This window comes from Pinus tabuliformis, chromosome 4_2, assembly GCF_031772625.1.
Source record: "Pinus tabuliformis cultivar Carrire ecotype Pingquan chromosome 4_2, CPIR1, whole genome shotgun sequence".
Lineage (NCBI taxonomy): Eukaryota > Viridiplantae > Streptophyta > Pinopsida > Pinales > Pinaceae > Pinus > Pinus tabuliformis.
In genome coordinates this window covers 492,017,100-492,041,961 of record NC_142304.1, presented here as the reverse complement: position 1 = coordinate 492,041,961, position 24,862 = coordinate 492,017,100, and positions in this window count along the sequence as shown.

Here is a 24,862-nt window from a genome sequence, read left to right as displayed (position 1 = left end):
ATGTCTATGAGGTCACATATGCTCACTAGATCCTTCATTCTTTCTCGATAATGATTTATGAATATGTTACCCCCACGCATCTGTGTGGAATATAAAATTTTGTTGAAGTCACCCCTCACTATACTATCTTAATGCCAATGGCTTTTTTTTTGGATCAATTAATGAGTCCTAGAACTCATTTTCATCACCATAATTTACTGGAGCATAGACATTCATTATGGGTAAGTTTTCTTTTGTATCATTCTTCTCTAACAAAACTGCAACCCAATATCTAGATTTGGAACAATCTATCAATGTGAAGTGGGAGCCTAGACAAAAAATACCCATACCTCTTGATTTACCTTGCAAGCTTTGAGCCACATAGAGAATTCTCTCCGAAATTTTCTTGAGAGGCTCAAAACCTCATTTTCTTCTCATTTTGTTTCCTACAAAATAAATTATACAGTTTTTCTTGTTTTATCTTTTAGAAATTAGGATTTCGCATGGTTTCCCAATCCCCTTGCGTTCCAAGAAATAAATTTCATTTATTTTTATGGGAATTTGAATTACCTACTCCTATCTTGATGCTCCCTTGTTACTTGTTTTCTGCAGATCTGAAAACTTCTTTAATTTGGGGCTAGATGCCCAACTTTTTATTGACCTCCACCTTTGCTTCCCTTTCCTCTTTTTTGGAGGTTATGCCTCCCTTCTTAATGTTTTTTGATTCATGGTTGGTTGAATCAAGTCCCCTGAATATTTTATTTCTTGTGTTTCTCTTCATAACTTTTCCAACTCCCGAATCTGCTTCCTTTTGTACTAAGGGCATTGTGTCTCCCTCTTGTCCTTGATTTCCTAGATCTGATGAATTTTGACCATTGTTCTGAGATAGAGGTTGCTCCTCTTTTGGAGGGTTTGTAACCCTTATAGGTTCTTGTTCAGGAATAGCCCCTTCTTCTTCCTTTAATATTTCCTCTTCCTCTTCTAGTACTGCATTTCCCTTCTTAGGATCTTCTTGCTCAGTCCCTTCTTGAAGTTGAAGAGATTCTAATGGGTTTCCAAATGTGTCACTTCATTTATATTTTGTCTTGGGGGGATTTTTACTTGGCTCTACCTTTCCACAATTATTCCCCTTTCATTGAGTTTTTCGTTGTTCTTCCTAAGTTGTAGTTTTCCCTTTCCCTTTCCTAGATTGGGTTTTCTTGCAATCCCTAGTAAAATTTCCATACTCATGACAAATCCTACTTTTGAATGGAAATTGTTCGAAATCCAAGACCCATCGATGGCTCCATTCCTGTTGTGTCAGGTTGATCTTAGAAAATAATCATTTTTTTAGTTCAACCTCTACGCATCTTTTTGTGCAGGAAAATTAATAACCTTTTAGTTCAACTTGATCCAAATATCTTCCCAATTCGTTCCCTATTTCTTTCAAACAGTCATCACTCCAAAACGAGAGCGGAACTGTCAGGAGTTTGACCTAGAGTGACATTGTGTTTGGAATATCGTCATTTGGATTGAAATCTGTTGACCACAAATTCAAATACATTCCTTTGGCCCAGAAAAATTACGAGCCATTCCTAAAAATTACATCTCTATCCTCTTTAAATTCAAAGAGGAATGGAAAAAATCCATTACCACAATCATATAGACCAATATTTCCCTTTATCATCAGTTTCCAAGGTTTTCCTACCCATTTATCCATGGATTTTGGAGACTTCCACATACCTATAAACTTACCCATAAATCCTTTTCCATGAAAATCAGAGATGTCCATCAAAAATGCGTCAGGAGAATGATGGAAGGAATGTTTTTGGACTTCTTAACAAATCATGAGTGTGACTTGTTTTCTCTCGGTTTCTTCCTAAGGGATGCCACCAATGCCTAGAAGGTTGTTGCTTCATCATGTGGAGGGGGAGAGGTCCCCTTTGGGCCAACGACCATGGAAACCTAGCAAAAATTTCACCGATATATCTAGTGTTGCATAGCTAGGGTTTGCAAAGCTCGCTCAGATTTATCTTCTCTTTTAATTTATTTTCTATTATGATATATATTATTAAAATAAATATTTTATATATATATATATATATATATATATATATATATATATGTATGTATGTATGTATGTATGTATGTATGTATGTATGTATGTATATGTATATCTTTCATTTTAAGTTTCATGAATACATAGACCAATAGTTCCCTTTATCACCGGTTTCCAAGATTTTCCTACCCATTTATCCATGGATTTTGGAGACTTCCACATACCTATAAACTTACCCATAAATCCTTGTCCATGAAAATCAGAGACGTCCATCAAAACTGTGTCAGGAGAATGATGGAAGGAATGTTTTTGGACTTCTTAACAAATCATGAGTGACACTCGTTTTCTCTCGGTTTCTTCCTAAGGGATGCCATCAATGCCTAGAAGGTTGTTGCTTCATCATGTGGAGGGGGAGAGGTCCCCTTTGGGCCAACGACTATGGAAACCTAGCAAAAGTTTCACCGATATATCTAGTGTTGCATAGCTAGGTGGTGGGCCCCAGTATTGTAGCAATAATGCTACAACTCCTGGAACTCCCTTCTTTAATTTTATCAACCTGGTAGTTCGTAACAAACTTGGAAGCGACAGTGTTGTATGCACAAGTACTAGCTCTTGCCACAGCTATCACTTGGTCAGCTGGCACAAGTCCGCTAGGGGCTTAAGCCAACCTCTATGAGCTCTTAGAAAAAGCTTTTTAACTGATGGATGAAATCTAACTCAAAGGAAGCTAATCTACTTGCGGCAAGAAATTGAAAGCCAAAAAGAAACGCAAACCCTAGCAAACCCTAACTCTACCAGCTAGTCCTACTGATGCAAAGGAGAGCATGCAAACTACTAAAAGAGATTCCATTACTTCTATAAAGGTAAAATACATGTGTCTAGACTACCTCTATTTGAAGAAAACCTTTTTGTATTTTTGTTCAAGTTGTTGGAATTATCATGCATGTGCTTCTAACTGGCTTTTTACTGTGTAGGGTTAGATCAAGGGGAGAAATGCTTGGGAAAGGTTGGGAAGGTTCAGAGAGGGTCTAAGGGGTCCCTAACACCCTTCCAGAGAGTTTCAAAAAGTTTGGCTGCCAAGAAACCGCGTTTATGAGCGTCTACAGGAAGTCTGCAGGGGTTCTACAGGATGTTATGGGATTTCTACAGGATGTTCTGTAATTTTTCTACAGGATGTTTAGTAATGGAATTTTGGAGCATGGACGGAGGGAAAAATGGAGGAATGAGTATGGAGGTGAAATAGGGTGTAGGGGTTTTCAAGACTTGGAGGATGGAGTTGAGGAGAAGTGTAGATGGCTGGACTTGTTCCAAGAAGGCTGGAATAATGCGCACAAAAGGTAGGGTTATGAGGGCAATGTGGCAACGTGAGGCAAGAAACCAAGTTAGGAATGGAGAAGATGGGTTTGAGGGAGTCTGGGCAGATAGAGAAGTGGTATAGGTGCTCTGCAATTTGTATTTCCAACTGAACCAACAAAGACATGCAAGAAAACAAAGATCTAGCTATGCTACCCTAATATGATCTGGCTAACAGTAACGAGAATGGACAACAGCTTTATTTGCAAGGAAACCATGTATATTAACTATGAAATGAAGCATTCAAAGATCTGAACATGTAACCAACCTCTGCAAATGAAAACAACACATTAAGGATTGCATGGTAAAGCAAACTAGTGTTTTTGTTTGGGACAGCACGGTTATTCCAACTCCAGCCCCTGATCCAATAAGGAAGAGGTGAAATCAAAAGTGTTTGCTGACCCTTTTTTGGAGCCTTTTTCTTGTTATTATCCTACCAATCTATTCTAAACATGAGAAGCTACTTTAACCATCAAAAGAAATCTAAATAACAAAGCAAGATTCAAATCTAAATAGCAGATTTTATTCTAAGAATGCAGCAAAGACACATGAAAGTAAACAAAGGAGGTACTGGGCACTTGAGATGGGCCCAAACCTAAGAGGTACAGCCTCCTAAGAGAGATTTAGCGCTGGTGTAAAGCTGGATTCATCTTTATTGAGCAAGAAAAGAAGAGTTACATCAAAACTATCCACAAGGGAAACTTGAAAATGAGCTGAAAGCAAAGCTAATCTATTGCCTAAAAATCGAACTACAAAATGACTAACTACTGGCTAACTACTAGCTACCCAAAATGAGGCCCTAAGCCTTCTTATTTATACAAGTTGAGGACCCCAACAGTCCTCCTAAACTTTAGGGACTCGGCTGCCCAAAACTTGTAGTTAACAACAGTCCTACTTGACTTGCTTGGCTGCCCTTGTGCTAATTGATTTGGTGGCCCTTGAACTCCGAGATGATGGTGGAGAATTCGAGGTAAGGGCCCATAAATGAAGGGGACACCTTCCTACAAATCCTCTCCCTTGTTCTCCCACGAATTTGGCTGCCAAGTGCTCATTAAGACCTTCAATTTTGTCTCCAAATTGACCAAAAAGGCTACACAAAGCACTCATTAGACTTGTTGGCATAATGACTAACCCAATTCACTCTATTGGCATAAATATAATCAAAAACATGCAATAAACTAATGAGAATGGTGGATTAAGTCGAATTAGGAGGTTGAATGAGCCCAAATAATTATCCATTTTTGGGGCTTATCACTAGGGTTTGCAAAGCTCGCCCAGATTTATCTTCTCTTTTAATTTATTTTCTATTATGATATATATTATTAAAATAAATATTATATATGTGTGTGTGTGTGTGTGTGTGTGTGTGTATGTATATCTTTCATTTTAAGTTTCATGAATATGATTTTCTATTTATTATAAAGAGAAATATTTTTATTTTATTTATTTATTTATTATAAAAATAAATGAATAAAGTTTTATATTTATAAAGTTGTGCAAGTAGTGCCACATCAAACATTATCTATATACAAAGTTTCATTCCATGTACGCTCAATTAGATCAAAAGTCCTATAGGAATCCTAAAACCAACTTAGATCAATTAATCATTTGATTGATTACTTGACTGCTACAGTGGCACCAATATTAGCACTTGAAGAGATTACTCTCTAGTTCCTAGGTAATTGGGAAACATGTTTAAGGATATGCTCAATCTTCTTAATAATAGCCCCTAAAATTTTGCTTTGAGTACTATATTGGATCCCACACATATCAAAGAGCTATAGAACATGGCACATCCTTATTCTTAGGACCCTTGAAGCCCTACTCCTTTCTTTCAATCTTGAAAACTCATAAAAATAGTGCTACCTTGAAAATTTTAGGATTTAGTCACTAGATACCCTATGTCCTACTACTACTTATTGAAATTCCTACATAATCTATAATAATAAAATGTTGAGAACTATAACTACGTAGTATTATTTAAGTGGGAGTATAACTCTCTAGGGGTAATTGTGAAAACTTTTAGTCTCAAATTGGTGATTATTCCTTGAAAACCTACTTTTTTTTTTTTTGAAATAGGTGGTTGTGACATTGTTTTTTACATTTAATGGTTAAGAACACCATGCCCCATTATCGTGGATTACATGGAGTTACATATGATATTCCAATTGTAATGGAATTGCTACACTTTCCAAGGAATCATAGTAATATTTCCAAAGATAATCAACTCACACCACACGCAAAAACTTCTTAAATGGGGACTTTAAGGAATTATTTCTCAAATCCATGCCATTCAAGCCATTGAGATCCCTTCCCAACCCATAAATCCTAACATGCAATTAGTTTTGACCAAACACTAATTGATATTTGAAAACCCCAAGGCCGCTTCCCTCCCACTCTGTACATGATCATTTTATTCCCCTCATTGTCAGTATCCTCCCACCCAATGTATGCCCTTATCATCCACCATTTTCTCAAAAAGAATTAAATTGTAAAGGTCAATCAAGAATCAGTAGTTGTTGGTGTCATATACCCTTATATCCATATTTATTCATCCCTAGTTTTCATTGTACTCAAAGAAGAAGGCACTTATCACGTGTCCCGAATTTCACCCTCTCAATATAATATTCATCAAACATACATTCCCCATTCTAGTCAATGATGATATTTTGGATGACTTAAACACCCGATTTTTTACCAAACTTGACTTTTTTTCTTGCTATCACCAAATTCATATGGAGAATAATATATAATAGTGTTCCACACTTATGAAGGCCACTATGAGTTCTTGGTGATTCCCTTTGGCCTTTGTAATTCCCCATCCACCTTCTAGTGTCTCATGAACCACATCTTTCAACCCTTTCTACATCATTCTGTCGTTTTTTTATAACATCCTAATATACGGCAAAACTTGGTAGAACAATGTTAAGTATGTGGATTGGGTCTTACAACAATTTTCCTATCATCAACTATTTTTCAAAAGGTCCAAAAGTGCCTTTGGTGTATTTAAAATATTTGGGTCATATTTTTAATACTAATGGTATACAAGTGGACCCATAGAAAATTGAAGCAATCAAGGAATGACCACATCTTAAGATTCTTATTAGTTTACAAAGTTTCCTTTGTCTAATAGGGTATGAAAAAAGTTTTTCAAACACTATGGAAATATTGTTGCTCCCCTCTCTACTATACTTAAATAAAATTCTTTCAATTGAAATGAAGTTACCGATCAAGCCTCTTAGTTTTTTAAAGCATGTTGTGTATCACCCCAATAATTGCTTCGCTAATCTTAACTAAGAGTTATTTTTGGAATGTGATGCTTCAAAAAAAGGACTTGGAGTAGTCTTCATGTAATAAAGATGACCATTTGCCTTTACCAATAAAAAAATTTATGAGTAGCACTTTGGAAAATCCACCAATGAAAAAGAAACAATTGTTATTTTGCATGTTGTGGATATCTTGTATCATTGCTTCTTTTTTTTTGTAAGCTGGGGCGGGACTCTCTGATTTACATGTCCATTATGTACCCCTCTACGGGGGAGGGGTAGCCCAAGATTTGAACCCAAGACTTCCGGTTCGGTGAGACTTCATTTCCACGGCCCTTGCCGCTTGAGCTACCCCATGTGGACATCTTGTATCATTGCTTACTAGGGAAACATTTCTAGATTAAAATTGATCATCATAGCTTGAAATACTTCCTAGTGCAAAGGATTTAGTCCCGCAACAAAAATGGTTTACCAAAATGTTAGAATATGATTATGAGATAATTTATAGGAAGGGAAAGGAGAATGTTGCAATCGATACAATCTAGAATATAGGGAGAGGAGGAAGGGTCGCTCTTTTCACTCCTCTTCATCATAGTATATCACTTGAATGAGTTCCACAAGGAGTAGTTAACAAACCCCAAAATTTTCATCCTAATCCAATAAATTCAACAACACCCCCCACCTGAAATGAATCTCAAGGCTACACTTGGTACAATGATGAGATTTGCTTTATGAAGGGTGTTTATATTTGGGCAAATTGTCCACATTTAAATCAACAATGTTATATTAACTTTTTTCATCTCTAGCAATAGGTAATTTTGGTTTTCATAAAACACATGAATAGATCAAATGTTTATTTTTGGGGATGGCATGAGGAAGGACATCCACGATTTTATGGCCAAATGTGACCTTTGATAACGATATGAGAGAGAAACAATGGAACTCCAACAGAATTATAAGCTTCACATATTCCACTTATTTTATATTATAATATTCAATGTGAGTTTTGTTGACTTTTCAAGTACAATATATACTAGCACTTATTTCTAAAACTGATAATTATTTCCAATGAAATCATTATTATATTTGACACTTCCAGTTAACCATTAAGAAATTATACTTCAAAAATGGAACAATAAATGTAGCAAGACACTAGAGATCACAATGAAACAATGATGCACATGAACAACACAATATTTACCCTAGGAAACCAACTTGGGGGAAAACCCCTGTAACCTTTTCCTTAGAGAAATTCTTCAATTCAACAAGATATACGACTAGTCTTTCCTAGTAAAAAACAAGTCAAACAGACTAGCACGAGATCCCTAGCTAAACATGGTTAAAGTGTCTTCAAATAAATTCAATATGATACCCAAAAATCTTGGCCTGCTCTGTTATGCTAAGGCCAAATTTCAGCCTCCTCTTCAACTTAGAAAATTTGGACCTGCTAGCAGATATGCCTAGAAAAACGTCACATGTGCGAAGTCAATAGAGAGAGAAAGTGTGAGGTCAAACTAGAGAGAAAATGCTTCTTCTTGTCTTCGCCCTTCTCATCTTATTTCTCCTTTACTTGGATAAGATGATGTTATTGCTTGAGGTCGAATGGTGCCAAGAGGAGGAGGTAAAAATACATGTGTGTGTGTGTGTGTGTGTGTCCACAATGGGGCAGGGCTGACTTGACCAAGTGGAGGTCAACTTGACTTCTTTAATGCCAAAAATATTTAAAATTAAAAATTAAAATTCCTTCTTTTGAAAAAGACATGAATAACATGTCTTGCAATTTATCAATACATATATTTAAAGGGCTAAATTATACAATATGAAGACTGGACATAGCTACAAAAATCCAACACTCCCTCTTAGCAAGGGAGGTATTCATAATGACTTATTCAAATGTTCTCTTAATGAAACAAATTCTTTAAGGAAAGGTTGAATGAGCTAGCTATGTTGATGTGTCAATCCACTACCAATGGAAAGCATTCTGCATCAGTGTCATGATAAACAAGTCATCACTTGGAGCAACTCATCAATTACCAAAGTCATCATTTGGAACCTATTCAACAACTATGACTTATGGTGAAACTCTAGGCTATTATCATTATGACATGTTGATTTAATGGTAACTCTCCTGCCCAATGCTAAAGGAACTCACTCACCCATCTGGGGAGAATTTTGAGCCTTGATGCTATCTAGGCTATTCTCCCTAGCCACATTTTGTGGCTCTTGGTCAATACTTGACCTGTCTATACCCTGACCTAGGAATAATTTATGCCCCTTGATGAAAAAACATCAACACTCCCTCTCAATGAGGGAGGCATTCTCAAATAATCCAAGCTTGTCCCTAAATTATACAAACTTCACCCTAGGAAGAGGTTTGGTGAAAATGTAAGCAACCTGCTCATCAGTAGAGATGTATTGGAGCTTCATTGCTCCCTCCTATACCATGTCTCGAATGTGATGATACTTGATCTCAATGTGCTTCGATCGGTCATGAAAAACTATGTTTCCTGAAATCTTTACACAACTTTGATTGACACAATATGTCATGATTGGATCCTACACTTTATGAAGAAATCCTACAAGTAGATTCTAAAGCCATACTTATTCACAACTTTCCAAACTAGCTGCAATGTACTATGCCTCTATAGTGTTGAGTGCCACGAATGTTATTTTTTCATCCAATACATCATAGCATATCCCAAGCTAAAATAACATCCTGATGTGCTCTTCTTTTCTTTCTCGCTCCTTTCCCAGTCAAAATTTGAGAATCTCGGCAACTGTACTCCATTGTTTGAGACATATCTCAAACCATAATAGACTGCACCATGTAGATATCTCAAAACATGCTTTGCTACAATCTAACGTACATGACTTGGTTCCACCTATACCCGACTCAGAGTATTTACTGCAAAGAAAATGTGTGTTCTAGTATTAACTAGATACATCAATGAACCAATTAGTTGTCAATACATAGAGGGGTCCACTAAATCTAATTCAGAATCTCTCAGCTTCTTCAGGTTCATCACCATGGGAGTAGACATGGACTTACATTCCCTCATTCTGAATATTTGAAGGATCATAATAATATATTTTCCTTGACTAAGAAAGATACATCATGGCTTTTTCCATATTTCCAACCCCAAGTAGTAATGCATCAAGCCTACATCCTTCATATTGAATTCAGCGCTCAACTCCCTCTTACACTAATCAATGGTATTCTTTGCCCCCGTTAGAAAAAAGTCATCAAAATATTATAATAAAAGCATAGGTTCACCTCTATAAACCTCGTAGTAAAGGTTTGGATTAGCAAAACTCTTGGTAAAATTAAGACTCAACAAAAATTCATCAATTCAAGAATACCAAGCTTGAGGTGCTTGCTTGAGTCCATACAATGTTTGCTTTAGTATGAAAATATGAGTCTCCCTCTCAAGTACCTCAAAACCTTGAGTTTTTTCTATGTACACTTCTTCTTCAATCAATCCATTGAGGAATGGTGTCTTCAGTCCATTTGATGCAATTTCCAACCCATAACATAAGCAATAAAAATTATAGAGTCTAATAGAAGTGCACCTGGAAATCGGAGCAAACATTTCCTCATAATCCTCTCCCTCTTTCTAGGAGAACCCTCTTGCCATGAATCTTGCCTTGTACTTCTCTATGTTTCCATCCACTACATGCTTGATCTTGTATATCCATTTGGAAGTTACCACTGACTTCCCTCTAGGTCTTGGCACAATATCCCATATGACATTCTTCATGATGGAATGGTATTCACCTAACTTAGAATCTTTCCAAACATGTTGATTGGTTGCCTCCTCATAGTTGGATGGCTTAGATTCAATGATATGATTCATCAATGTAGCATATCATGAGTAGTTCTTAGGACATTTGTTTTCTATGAATGTTCCACAAGGATTTGTATGTCATTTTGCATCCTGCAAAGTATTTCGAAGCCATGCAAGTCTCTTCTTGATTTCCGGAACAATAATCCTAGGAGACTCCAGTGGATCATTTGGCCCTTCTAGCTCTTCTTGAGATTCTGAATAAGGATTCACTAATTTAGAAGGCCTTGCATCAACATTTTGAGGAGATTTTTGTTCTTCATCAACATCAACATCCCTATATTTCTTAAAAGTTGCATCCTCATCATAGATAACATCTATGTTGCTTTCAATCCTTCATTGACCTCGAATATAAATTTTGTAGGTCTTTGATGTCTCATTGTACCCAATAAATGTTCCCTTTTTTCCATAAGGATACAACTTGAACAATGTCTTCTCCTTGGGCACATGAATGTAAACAATACAACCAAATATTCTCAAATGTCCAACCTTTGGTTTTGTACATGTGAATACTTCTTCAGGAGTCTTGAATTCCAACAATCGGTGAGAACTTTTGTTTTGCACATAAATTATTGCCTGGGATTCTTCTCCCCATAAGAACAAGGGAAAATTTTGATCATGGATCATTGCCTTATAAGCTTCTACAATGGTTTTATTCTTCCTTTCAACAACTCCATTTTTTTTAGGGTTGCAAGGAACTATTAATTCCCTCTTAATGCCAACATCTTTTCAAAAATAAATGAGTTCATTGGAAGTGTATTCTCCTCCATTATCTAATATAAGTGCCTTGATATTATTTCCTTTCAAGTTCTCTACTTCAAACTTGAATTCTTGAAACATTGTAAAGATTGAACATCTTTTTTCGAGACATGAAATAGAGTGAAGTTTTATGGGAGAAATCATCAATAAATGTTACATAATACAAGAAATCGCTCAAGGAAGTTGTTTTCATTGATCCACACACATATGAATGAATTAGTTCCAATATTTCCTTGGATCTATTTCCAATGATTGAGAATTATCCCTTGGAATTATTACCAAGTGCACAACCTTTGCAAACTCCTTCATGATGTACTTGAAATTATGGTAGACCTATTAGAACATTCTTTAATACAGACAAAGACTTATAATGCATGTGAGAAAATCTATGATGCCATAGTTGACATAGATTGGTGTCATTATGTACCAATGCTTGAGCAATTTTCCAATGAGTCTATACAACCCTCCTTCTCAAACACCGATTACTTTGGAAAAATCTATGCTAGAGCCCTTTTCCAAACAAGAACTTGTCCATCAATAAATGAAACTCTATATCCTTTGTCTTCCAAATATGAGGTAGATACTAAGTTATTTTTCAAACATGGAATATACAATACATCATTCAAAGACATATTTCCTCTTATTTCCAGCTGAAAGGATGTTGACCCAATACCTTTGATTTCATATTTCCCATCATTGCCAGCGCCACGTTTAGTGTTGACTTCTTCTCTTCCAATTTTGTGAGACTATTGCGGTTACATATCATATGTTGAGAAGCTCCACTATCTACCAACCAGATCTCACTATCACTTGTAATAGTACCTACAAGATCAGAAAACAAAACAAAATCTTCTTCACCTTAATTTTTAAATTTATTTTGATTAGGATGCTCATTATTAATGGTTGTTGTAGTAGCACGTTTCTTGTCCTTTCTTTCCTTATCATCCCTCCCTTCAGTAGATTGATTCTTATAATGACCAAACTTGTGGAAATGAAAGCATTGAATATTTGACAAGCCTTTCTTTGCTTGACCATGACTAGAAGCAGGTCTCCTTCCTGAAATTCTTTTCTGAAATATTCCAAAATTCCTTCTTCCCTTACCATTGTTTGCATGGGCTACAAAATCTTGAGATCCACCATCTAGAGGTCTTTGAATCTTTCCCTTGGATATAAGTCTAAATTATTCTTGAGTACATGATATCCATAGTTCCTCAAAACTTGGAGTTTTCTTCTTGCCACAAATACTAGATGCAAATGAATCCCATGAGTCAGGAAAACCATTAATTGTTGTAGTTGCAAGTTCTCTATCAGAAAAAATTCCTTCAATTTCTTGAATTTGATCTCTTAGTTGAGAAATCATCATGAAATATGGGGACACAATATCATTTCTTGACATTTTGATATCACAAATATCATTTTTCAAACTCATTGCTTGACCAATGTTGTTGATGGCATATAGTCCAACCAAGGGATCATAAATATTCTTTGAAGTGTCAAGATTTGATACATTAGGAATAAAATGATCTCTAATTGACTCCACAATAGTACTCATGGTTGTGATGTCATCCTTCTTGTATTTTGTTTTCCCTTCATTATCTGTTGGTTTGGTAACTTTTTCCTTTATAATTTCCAAAATGTCATTCTTTGCAAGAATAAGATCAATCCTCGTTTTCCATGCTCTGAAATTTGTGGCACCCTCCAACTTGTTTTTGTCTTAATGTAGGAACGCATGGTCATAAATCTGATCAAAAATTGACTTTGTAGAAGTAATTGATTTCAAATTTGATCTCAATGTCCTCTTCCCTTCACCAAAGCTTTGACACCATGTCGATTTTTCAAGTCCAATAGATACTAGCACTTATTTATGAAACCGATAATTGCTTCCAATGATATGATGATTGTCTTTGACACTTCCAGTTAACTATTAAGCAATTACAATTCAAAATTTCCACAATAAAGGTAGTAGGATATTAGAGATCAAGATGAAACAATGATGCATCAGAAAAACACAAGATTTACCCTGAGAAAACCTAACAACCTTTTCCTTAGATAAATTCTTCAATTCAACAAGATATACCAAGTCAAACAAACCAGTAAAAGATTCCTGGTCAAAGTATCTTCAAATCAAGTCAAGATGTTGCCCAAAAGTCTTATCATGCTCTACTCTGCTAGGGTTGAATTTCAACCTCCTCTTGAACTCAATAAATTCGAACTTGTTGCAAAATATGACCATAAAAAACATCACATGTGTGAAGTCAACAAAGAGAGAAAGTGTGAGTTCAAACAAGAGAGAAAAAACTTATTCTTGTCTTCATCCTTTTGGTCTTATTTCTCCTTCGCTTAGAAAATAAGATGTTATTTCTTGAGGTTTAATGGTGTCAAGAGGAGGAGGTCAAATGACATGTATATGTATATGTCTACTTTTGTTTCTCCACAATCTTGGGTCTAGGATAGAATCTTAGAATCTCTGACGTTACCAAACCAAGAATCACAATGATACTACTTTGCACATCGGAATATAAACAACAGTAAATCACATATGCACAAAAGATAGACAATTTTTTATGATTTTTAACCCAACTTTGTTATATTAATCCAACTGAATAATAGAATAGTCTAGGGCTCCCATACCATGGATAATGACCCTCATACATCCACTGGTACAATAATACAAACTGGGGCTTGGTGTCAGTACATTGACAAACAATCTGCCCTAAACAAGATACTTTGACCATCTGGCTATAGCAGTGAACTTTGGCTCCCGTTCTATAGCACTGCCTCTATCAACAATCCAAGTCCATCTAGTCACGAACCTTGATTATTCAATCTGCTCACTAGTTGGTTGTTTGTCCATATGCATCAACACATCGAGACTCCTGTTGAGTTGTTCATAGCTCCGCTTGTGAACAACTCTCAATCTGCCCACTATTTTTGCTCGGCTACTCTGGGACTTCAGCCCACTATGGTCTTCCTGTGTTGCTCCAATGAAGACCAACATAGGGAATAGAGGGCTTCCACCTATCACTGCAAGATGTCCATCTCCCAAAATGAACACGAGCTAGGAGGATTGTCAATCATATGTTGTATAAGTCCTTCGTCCCACACAAGTCTAGGGCTCCAAAAACTACTCTTGGTTGATCAGACCCTTGATCTCAACAACTTCCACTCTAGAAACTACTTTTTTCCATCAAAGTTTTGCACATCGGGCACCGATTTGGGCATTATCACGTTGTCCTCCAGCAGACCATAAATTCCCAATCACGTCAACACTTCCCTCCAACAATCCACGATTGACCAATCCTTGTTGTAGCATTTGCCTCTAGCTAGGGCATCCACGCACCTAGAAAACCCTCCTCTTGGTTGCCAACAAACTCCAACAACTATCCAACCCTTGGACACCCATCCAACTAGCAATCAACTCTATAAAAACACATGCATCTACAAGTCCTTAAGGGTCAATGGCTTACTTTACATGGTTGTTTCTCAGTTGTTGCTACTCGTTTGTTGCTCAGTTGTTTCTACTCGGTCGCTGCTACTACACGGTCATCGCTCAGTTATTGTTACTTGGTCGTCGTTGTTGATTTGGGGTAGCATCGGATGTGCTCTAGCCATGAAAATTGGTGGAGAGGTTATAGCACATAACATCTCAAAGACCCAGAAATGGTTTGGGCAGAATCTAACTAGTTTGGGAGATATTAAAATAATTAATATTTTTAATGGAGTTCCTAAGTCTAAACTTAGGAAAAGTAAAATATTAATGGGTATTAATATAAAATTGGGTTAGAAGGGTCCAAAAGTCATGGATCAATCCAAATCTAATCTTAGCTATTGATTAGAAATTTAATCTCAGACGTTGATGGACCAACGAGAAAAGTATAAGAGGAGGCTTGAGGGTCAGTTGGAGAACACACCGAGTTGATCAAGAATTCGATTTTCTGGGGTAGGGCTTGTTGAGGAAATTGAAGGAGTGATTAGAGTTGCAGTTGAGGGGTAGTGAATACAGTAGCAAATATGCAGAGATAGTATTGGGAGCATCAGCACAGAATTCGGGAGAGGGTTGATGCAGAGCCAGCCAGAGGCCATGCAGAGGAAACCAGGAGCTGCGCAGACCCTGAGGAGGGCTAGCGTGGGAGACGCAGAGGCTGACGCAGAGCCCAGAGAGGCTGACATTGGACCAAATAGGCTGACGTTGGGCTAGAGAGGCTGACGCTTCATGGGACAGATTGGAGCTCGAGAGTTGGATAGGGTGACGCAGTCCCTATCAGGGTGACAGAGAGTAGCAGAAGTGTTGCAATGTTGTTGTGGGATCATTCCTAAGGTGATTTAGCCGGAATATCTATCTCCGACTACTACTGCCAAGGGAATTCTCTATTGGGTGAGCCATTTCTGGCACCCAGATTGTAGTCTAAAACTGCTTAATAATAAAAACCTTTGATAGTTGCACCAATTTTCCCACATTGGGTTTTTTAGGGGACATTAGTCCAAAAATAATTGTGTCACGTGTGTGCTTGTTTCTTTCAGTTGATGATTTTTATGTGTTTATATTGTACTGGTATTTATTTTTAGTATTTACATGGTAAATAGCTTGTTACATAACTGAACAAGTAGGAAGAAATAAATCAGATAGTACAAGAAGAATTTCTAGCGGATAGACTTAGAAATTCCAACATGATATCAGAGCATGGTTGCAAATCACAGGATAACTGAAGGCATCAGCCAAGCAGAGTAACAGAAATGGAAACAGTTGTCCCGAGTGACAGAAGTTGTTCCTAGCAGAAAGCAGCAAGAAAGGAGTGACACAAAGAGACTGCGTCATCAGTTCGAGCCAGGAGGAGGATCAGCGCAGATGCAGAGAGGAGTAGCCCTGACCTACGCAGTGCCCGGTCATCTTTTTTAGCCATGAATGATTGACGCTATGGCCAAGAGGTACAGAATGTGCCAGTGTCGGGATTGCATAAAGCCTAGAGGCTCTAACCTTCATATTGTTGGGGCATAGGAGGTTGTGGATAAGTTTTAGAGCGAAGCTAGTGGGGTACTGTGGTCTGAACAGTACCTAACATGGAAAGACCAAGGAGGAGGGAATTTTTGACAACAATTAGCATAGGGATTTCCAGAAGGGAAATCAAGGCTCAGAGGGCGTCGAACTGAGGACTTCCAGACCAGAAGTAGAGAGACTTGGTAGAGTCAAAAGAGGAGCAACGAAATGGTAGTGAATGGGTTAAGAGATAAAGAGAGACTAGATGGAGCTTCAAACTTCATAGTCTGGAAGGCCAGGATCTTGTCCATTCTAGATAGGTATCGCATCAAACACTTCACCATGAAAACAATAGAAATCCTGGTTGACCCAGCTGAAAATGACAAGTACGAGGAGGCAATGGCCAGGGAAAAGTGCATCATCCTTGATGGTGTCAAGGATCATGTGGTGTCACACATTGCTGAGAAGGAGAGGGAAAATGAGATGTGGGAGGCCCTAAAGAAATTGTACTAGCATACTTTTGTGCATAGGAGGATGTTACTTGAAAACCACTTGCGGTCATATCAGATGCAGAAGGGAGAGTAGATAGATGTCTTCCTCGATGGATTGAAGGAGATCCGTGATCAACTAACTTCCATAGGAGCCACACCGGATCAGGAACTGATGGTGAGGACCGCATTGAACGCAATCTCAGAGGATTGGGAGGTATTTTTCTAGAGCATACTGGGTTGGACGAGCCTTCCATATTGGGAGGAACTGTGGGTGGCTCTTCGTCAAGAAGAGATCAGATGGGTGTCCAAGGTGGGGAGTAGTAGAAAAGGGGTCATAATCAAGAAGGAGGAAGAAGAAGATGTGGCTCTCGCATCTACAGGAAATCAGGAGAAAAGAAAGAAGGACCTCTCCAAGGTCAGGTTCTTCCATTATGGGGAACTGGGTCACTATGTGAACTAGTGTCCTAGGAAGAAGAGAAAGGGAGAGGCTTATGAGACCAAGGTTGCGCCGGCTAAGGCGGAGAAGGAAGTGGAGACTAATGACAACTGTGCCATGAGTGCTCATGCACCTCAAGAGAAGAGGTGGGGAGACATCGAGCTGTATTCAAATGGACTACAAGCGATGAGGGGCAGGATCGTCGCCCACCCTCTTGGGTTATACCTAGCTACGGGAGCCTCGAAGAGGAGTAGCAAGACTAGAAGATGTCGGTAGAGACAGATGTGGGTGGAGCGACAGAGAGTGATACAGTGCAGGATTCCCAGGATAGTGTGAGGTAGTAATGCAAGATGCATGGAGTTGGTGCAGCAGCGTAGAGGTTAGATAGGGAACACTTGTCAGTGATAAAGGGGGATTCAACATCGAGAGTGTCTCTAGCCTGACAGAGATGTAAGAGTTGCGATGATCAGTTACTTAATTCTCAGTAACTAAGTTGTAGTGTAGCAGTTAGTAGTGGCAATGCTATGGCAGCATGATGCAACATGATGAGAGGGGATGCAATGCGGATGCAGTAGTGGCAGTGGTAGGGCCATGGGCAGCAACACGAATGTAGAGGGAGCTGTCGTACGGATGTAGCAGTGGAAGTGGAAGGACCATGGGTAGCAGTATATGATGCAGCAGTGCAGATGATGTTGGGTAGGGAGGCCTAGCATCAGCATAGGGACAGCTGCTGGATGATCAAGGTGATACTCAGTGAGGAGTATTACTATAGCACAGTCCTAGCTAAGAGGGAGTGTTGATTTGGGGTAGCATCAGATGTTCTCTAGCCACGAAAATTGGTGGCGAGGCTATAGAACATAAGATATCCAAGACCCAAAAATGGTTTGGGTAGAATATAACCAGTTTGGGAGATATTAAAATAATTAATATTTTTAATGGAGTTCCTAAGTCTAAACTTAGGAAAAATAAAATATTAATGGGTATCAATATAAAACTAGGTTAGAAGGGTCCAAAAGTCATGGATCAAGCCAAATCTAATCTTAGCCATCGATTAGAGATTTAATCTTGGTTGTTGATGGACCAACGAGAAAAGTATAAGAGGAGACTTGAGGGTCAGTTGGAGAACACACCGAGTTGATCAAGAATTCGATTTTTTGGGGCAGGGCTTGCTGAGGAAATCGAAGGAGCGATCATAGTTGCAGTTGAGGGGCAGTGAATATAGTAGCAGAGAGGCAGAGATAGTACCAGGAGCATCAACACAAAATTTGGGAGAGGGTTGACGTAAATCCATCCAGAGGCCACACAGAGGTAGCTAGGAGTTGCGCAGAGCCTGAGGAGGACCACCATGGGAGACGCAGAGGCTCCAGAGGCTGACGCAGAGCCCCGAGAGGCTAACATTGGGCCAAATAGGTTTTCATCAAGCCAAAGAGGCTAACACAAACCCTAGAGGTTGATGCTAGGATATTTTGTGGGACATATTGGAGCTAGAGTGCTGGATAGGGTGACGCAGTCCCTATCAGGGTGACAGAGAGCAGCACAAGTGTTGCAGTGTTGTTGTGGGATCATTCCTCTGGTGATTTAGGCGAAATATATGTCTCTGACTGAGAGGTACTACTGTGGAGGGAATTCTCTGTTGGGTGAGCCATTTCTAGCACTAGATTGTATTATGAAACTACTTAATAATAAAACCCTCTAATAGTTGCATCGATTTTCCCGCATTGGGTTTGTCCGGGGACATTAGTCCAAAAATAACTGTGTCACTTATGTGCTTGTTTCTTTTAGTTGATGATCTGTGTGTGTTTATACTTTACTTGTATTTATTTTTAGTATTTACATGGTAAATAACTTGTTACATAACTGAAGAAGTAGGAAGAAATAAATTAGATAGTACAGGTAGAATTTCTAGCAGATAGACGTAGAAATTCCAACAGTTGCTGCTACTCAGTCATCACTCAATTGTTGTTACTCAGTCATTGCTACTACTCACTCATTGTTATTACTTGGTCCTCGCGCAGCTACTATTACTCGAACGTTACTACTACTCGGTCGTTGTTGCTACTCAGTCTTCGCTCAGTTGTTGTTACTCAACCATTGTTGCTACTCAACCGTAGCTGCTACTGGGATGTATTTTCTCAAGAGAAATGCATTTTTGGATGTGTTCAAATGAACCTCACTCACCTCATATTTATACATAGGCATGAGGGTTACATGTGGTGTCAACAAGTCTAATTTGGACACAAGATGACCCGCTCTTTTCTCCCAAATTAATCCACAACCACATATATTGACTTAAAAAAATCATAACTCCATTTCTACAAATCAGAATTGGATGATCTTGCGTTGGATTAGTCTCAACCAGAGCTATCATCTTCATCCATCACATGTAGAAATGTGCTCATGGTTTTGGCCCAAATCACGATGGGTGCAAAACCCCAAGCTTGGGTTTCAAGCCCACAAGGCCACTTGCGGAGCTCCTTCCTCCAAATCCTCGATCATCAAGGCTTGGAGTACCTACCAAGCTACAAAAATCAACATCTATATGTGTTTGTGTGTGTCTTAGGAGGTTGAATGGGTGCCACAATTGACTTGTTTAATACCAAAAATATTTAAAATTATAAATTCAAATTCTTTCTTTTGAAAAATACATGAATAACATGTCTTGAAAGTTATAAATACATATATTTGAAGGGCCAAATTATACACTTTGAAGAATGAAAATAGTTATAGAAATCCAACACTCCCTCTTAATTAGGGAGGTATCATAATGTCTTCTTTAAATATTATCTTGTTCAAAAAAATATCAAAAGGAAAAATTGAATGAGCTAGTTATGTTAATGTATCAATCCACTACCTGTGGAAAGAATCCTAATAATCATCATGCTCAACAAGTCATCACTTGGAGAAATTCATCAATTATCCAAGTTGTCACTTGGAACCTAATCAACGCTTGTGACTTATGGTGAAACCTTGGGCTATTACCATTCTTGCATGTTTATTTAATGGTAACTCTCCTACTCAATGCCAAAGGCACTCACTTGCCCATCTAGGGAGCATTATGGGCCTTGATGTTGTTTGGGTCATTCTCCCTAGCCACATTTTGTGGCCCCTAGTCAATACTTGACCTGTGTATATCCAAACCTAGGGAGAATGTTTACCCCTTGATGTAACAAAATTAACACTCCCTCTAAATGAGGGAGGAATTCTCAACTACTCCATGCTTTTCCCTGAAGTATACAAAATTTTCCTTGGGAAGAGGCTTGGTGAGAATGTCAACAACCTTCTCGTCGGTTGAGATGTATTGGAGCTTCACTGCTCTCTTCTATACCATCTATCATATGTGATGATACTTGGTCTCGATGTGCTTTGAACAATCATGAAAAAATGGATTTTCTAAAATATTCACACAACTTTGATTGTTCCAATATATCATGGTTGAATCCTGCACTTGATCAAGCAATCTCGCAAATATCTTATGAAGCCATACTGATTCACAACTTGCTAAAATATTTGCAATGTGTTAGCGCTTGAAATTTCACCTCATGCTGAAAAGGCAAATCTCAAAGCTACATCAAACCATTCAGCCTCGTAGCTAGCCCTACGGGGCAGGAGAAGGCTCTCTCTGGTCAATCTCGGTAAATTTTCAATAGGAAGAGATGACCAATCAAGGTAACACTGATATTAGGCTAGTAAACTGATTTGAAGGTTGATTTGGGGGTTTTTGGTGGCAAATTGAGGAACTGTAATTTAGGGTGCGGGGATTGGACACAGTTTCTGCAGGGGGGTCTTTGGGGCAAGGTAGGAACCTGTATTGATGTCTTTAGCTGAAAGGGATGATTTAGAAGAAAGATGAGAGGGCTAAAGAGAGCAAACAATGGATTTTAATTCTCTTTAGACAACAAAAAACATAGAAATTAAACAAATTTAAAAGCAGAGCATGGCTAGCATGAATTCTAACTTTATCACTTCATTTGTTTAATATGCAGCAGTATAGAAAGGAAATGAATCACATAACAGAGCTTACAATAACATGTAGAAACACACCATCAACACATGAGTCCACAAGAATCCCAATGATGACTGCAAAACCCTGGTCTTCCTTAGCCAAAAATTGCAGAGATACAAGTGAAATATACAATGATAGCTCCTCCCTCAAGAGTCCAACCATGAAAATGAGAAAAAGAGTGCATAATATAGATGATCTAACCTCTTTCCCCACCTCTAAGGGTCGAGCTCCCTTTCCTAGGAGCTGTTTCAACTACTTCTAAACTGAGCACTAGATAATAGGCAGTCATAACAACTTGCCTCTATAAGCTAGGAAACCTATCCATACATTAAATATTTACCATTTACATTCAAGAAACTTCTAGAAGTGTTAAAGAAGAGTAAAAGTGTCTTTGAGTCATGATAGTTACATAAAAATCCATCATATAGAACCCCAAAAAGTCAAACTAGGTGAAAACAGTGATTTTCTGGCCGAACTGGTAAAATCTGGCACAAATTCCTCAACGGGTCGCACACACTTTCTCAACGGGTCGCGCACTTTGGAGCTCTGTTTGGAGGCCTTCCCGGTGTCAGAATCGAGTGCAGGATAGCTCGTTGGAAAGGTCTCTGAGTCTACTTTTCAACCCAACCAGAACTTTTGGATTTGGAGGTTATTTTCCCAGTCAAAAGTCAATTCTCCCAAGACTACTTCTGCAGCTCAAAAAAGGGGCAGAAAGTCAAAATTTGGCTGTATTTTGACCTTTTGGAGGCCCAAAACTCCATGAAAACTCAAGTCCATCCATAGGCATGTGTAAATTTGCATGAAAAATCCAAAAATGTTGAGTTTTTGCAAAACAGAGCTACGATGACAAAGGGTCTCACCGGGGGTGAGACCCGTTGAGAAGCCAAAACCTATAAATTTCCCAAAAATACCAAAATTCTCCAAAATTTTTGGGATTTGTGCTGAAGATGATGCTAGTGAGTGCCATGCTCCTTGAGGGATGCCTCAGCCAAGATACGAAGTGGATTTGGACTTTTTCTCCGTTTTAGTGCCTCGGTCAACCTCCTTTGAAAAACTTTCATTTTAGCCTTGCAAACATGCATCCTTGCCCAATAGTGATTTTTCATGTTCCTTAGCAGATTTTTCTCTTGGTTGGACTTAGCCAACATCCTTTCTAAGTGTGCATTCACCTGGATGAGCATGGACTCTCGTTCCGCAAGCAATAGGTCACCGGGCCTCCTTCTTTTCAAGATTCGGTCTCCTCGAATCCTCCATAGCTCATCAAGGACTTTCTCATATCTCCCCAACATTTGGAATCCCTGTAGCCTATGCAATCACCTCAGGTGTCAAAGTGAAATCCACCCCGGCAAGGTTGACATGTCCTTCATGCAAGTGCAAGACAAAGAACTCATAACAGGACATGTACTGAAAGCAAGAAACTGCCAAAGGACAAGCTTGTAGACCTGCCAAAGAAGTAGGCTCCTCTCTCCTGTGATGGCCACCTTTTCCACCTCTATGTGGCCTCCTCTGTACCTGAACCTCTGAAGATGATGAATGGTCATCACTCTGCTCATATGTTTCAGTGTCTGACATGTTTGAGGAGCCATTTAAAATTTCATCCACTTGCCCAATTCAACTTTTGCACACGAGAGCCATCAATCATGACAAACCACCAACTGAAGTGTAGAAGGCCTACCTCAAACAAATTTGATGATTTGGAGGAAGATTGAGCAAGTTTGTGGTCACTTGGCAGCTCACTCGCAAGTTTTTGTGGAGAAATCATCAACGGGTCGCGCCCCTCCCAACGAGTCGCGCACGTTGATTTTTTTACACTGCAGGAGGGCGCTGGACGGGTCGCGCACCTTCCCAATAGGTCGCGCACAAGCCTGGACGGGTCGCGCACCTGCAAACTGCCTAAAACCGTTGTAATTTCGCCTCCTTCGCCTATCACTCTCTCACAATCTCTCTTGCAAGCTTGAAATGCACAATGAGAGTGCAAGGAGGGAACATTACCTTTTATAATCTCATTTGAAAAAATTTCATCCATAAACCCACTTTATAAAGTCTATTTTGACTCTTTTTTAAAACACTGATTTTCTTGGTTTCCTTTATCCTGAAGTTGACTTTTTGAGTGCTTTGACCTGATTCTTTTTGCAGGTAGATCATCTGAAGGACTGTGGCAAGGGGACCAGGGTTGTTGCTGCCTTTTTGAAGACATTTTGGAAATTTATTCTTTTTACAAAAATTATCATGACCTTGGCTTTAAAAACAGGGTTTTTAAATCCAAGGTTAAAAATGAACTGTACATGATGAAAATTTCAAAGGAACATGTTTACCATCCTCCCTCTGGCTTGCTGGTCACTCAAGGACTTTCAGAGACATGACCTTGCTAAGACAACTGACCAAAACCCTAGACCTAGAATTTTGACATTAAGACCAAACAAGAGCAGCTTGACAAACTCAATGACTGACATGACCTGATCCAGCAAAGCCAAGAGGGGTATGAATAGATCAGCTCCTCCACCAGGGTTATGGCATGCCTAACGGGATGCAAATTTTGACACTGATGAGACACCTACTAATGCAAATGCAAAGAGCTTTGATCACTGATGGAGGGCCTTCAAGACCGACACTAACATTGGCTCCAATGGGGATGGTAGCTCCTTGGAGGTACCAAGAACCTCAGACCTCTCGGAGAGCAGACCAGTGCTTTTCAATCATTGGGCAATGGAGTCAAAAACTCAAGCTGAAATGCATGACTGAAAACCGACTCAAACTAACTTAACAACAAGACTGAAAATGGACTAACAAAGGACTCATGACTCAACTAAACACTGACTCAATACTTAAACACAATCAACCAACTGAAAATGATGCTCAAAGTGGAGCTTATTCATCAAAACCTACTCTAACAGTTTCATTCATCACCTGGTCAAGTGAAATGAAACAACCAATGTAACCAAGTAAGTGTCCCATCTGTTGTTCCAATTCTCCGCAAGTGCTTGCTTATGAACAACAAGAGAGAACTACTGAAAGGAAACTCCCATGACAACTTAGAAACAGATCCGTTGAATGATATGAACTCTCTATTTGCCTCCAAAAACACTGCATAAGGATCTTGAAATTCAAGCACACTGGAACTTAGCTCATCGAATGGATTACTTCTCTTCTTCTCATACCATGAATGCACACTTTGATCTGAGTCTTGTGACGAGACCTCTGCTGAAAATGACAAAGAAACTGACTGCCGGATCAAGCTTGTATCAATACACATTTCAAGCTCACATATAGACAATGGAGATAGATTTTGACTACACACCTCATCCAAAACATCAGCTATTGGATCATGAAAAGCTTGAAAAGACTGTTGCAACCCATTTTCTATTGGTTCCATTGTGATTACATGATTTCCTACATGCTGCTCATTCTTCACTGAAGATGGACTATGCAAATTTCCCTTCAAATACTGAAATGATTCAAAACAGAAAGGTAGGGAACCTTCTTGTATCATTTGATCAAATATGTCAGCTTCCATGCTTTCATTTGCAACTTGACAACCAATGGCATTTGGGGGCTGCAAATATAAATATGAGAAGTCTTGAACAAGGTTTTTATTGCCTTCAAGATGGTCTAGATCAAGACTTGTTGACAACTGATTCCTAATTTCATGGAAGTTGTTTCTGATGAACTGAAATGAATCAAAACAAAGAGGCAAATATCCTTCACTTACTTCCCAATTTT